Raw genomic sequence first — 1,081 nt, 5'->3', positions numbered from 1 at the left:
AATGGTTGTATTTTTAGCAGAGACGGGGCTTCACCGTGTTGGCCAGGCTGGTCTTGAACTTCTGACCTCAAGTGATCCACCTACCTCAGCCTCCCAGAGTGCTGGGATTACAGGTGTGAGCCACTGCACCTGGCCTGTATGTTGTTGTTTTTAATCTGAATGAACCTTGTCTCCTTCCAAGAATTCCTTTTGGGAGACTTGTCACATGACCTCATACCTATAGCAGTACCTTGCCCATACCCTGTAACCCCAAATAATATGAGCTGAAAAATTAATACTGTTTTAGAACTCAGATTGCTGATGTTGATGGCATTTATGACACACAGTTTTTCTTTTCTTTTCCTTTTTTTTTTTTTTTTGAGACACATTCTCACTTTGTTGCCCAGGCTAGAGTGCAGTGGTACGATCTTGACTCACTGCAACCTCTGCCTCCTGGGTTCAAGTGATTCTCCTGCCTCAGCCTCCCAGGTAGCTGGAATTACAGGCGTGAACCACCACACCCGGCTAATTTTTGTACTTTTAGTAGAGACAGGGTTTCGCCATTTGACCAGGCTGGTTTCGAACTCCTGACCTCAAGTGATCCGCCTGCCTCAGCCTCCCAAAGTGCTGGGATTACAGATGTGAGCCACTGTGCTGGGCCAGAAATATTTTTAAAGTTAAAAACAAAATTCAGCAGGGCATGGCGGCTCACACCTGTCATCCCAACACTTTGGGAGGCCAAGGTGGAAGAATCATTTGAGCCCAGGTGTTCAAGACCTGCCTAGGCAACATAAGGAGACCACGTCTCTATAAAAAAAATTCAAAATTAGCTGGGTGGGCTGGGCATGGTGGCTTACACCTGTAATCTCAGCACTTTGGGAGGCTGAGGTGGGTGGATCACAAGGTCAGGAGTTTGAGACCAGCTTGGTCAATATAGTAAACCCCATCTCTACTAAAAATACAAAAATTAGCTGAGTGTGGTGGCACATGGCTGTAGTCCCAGCTACTTGGGAGGCTGAGGTGAAGAATCGCTTGAGCCCAGGAGGTGGAGGTTGCAGTGAGCCAAGATCGCACCACTGCACTCCAACCTGAGCGACAGAGC

The sequence above is a fragment of the Mandrillus leucophaeus genome, unplaced genomic scaffold (genome assembly GCF_000951045.1).
Source record: "Mandrillus leucophaeus isolate KB7577 unplaced genomic scaffold, Mleu.le_1.0 Scaffold48, whole genome shotgun sequence".
Classification (NCBI taxonomy): Eukaryota; Metazoa; Chordata; class Mammalia; order Primates; family Cercopithecidae; genus Mandrillus; species Mandrillus leucophaeus.
This window is presented reverse-complemented; position numbering follows the sequence as displayed.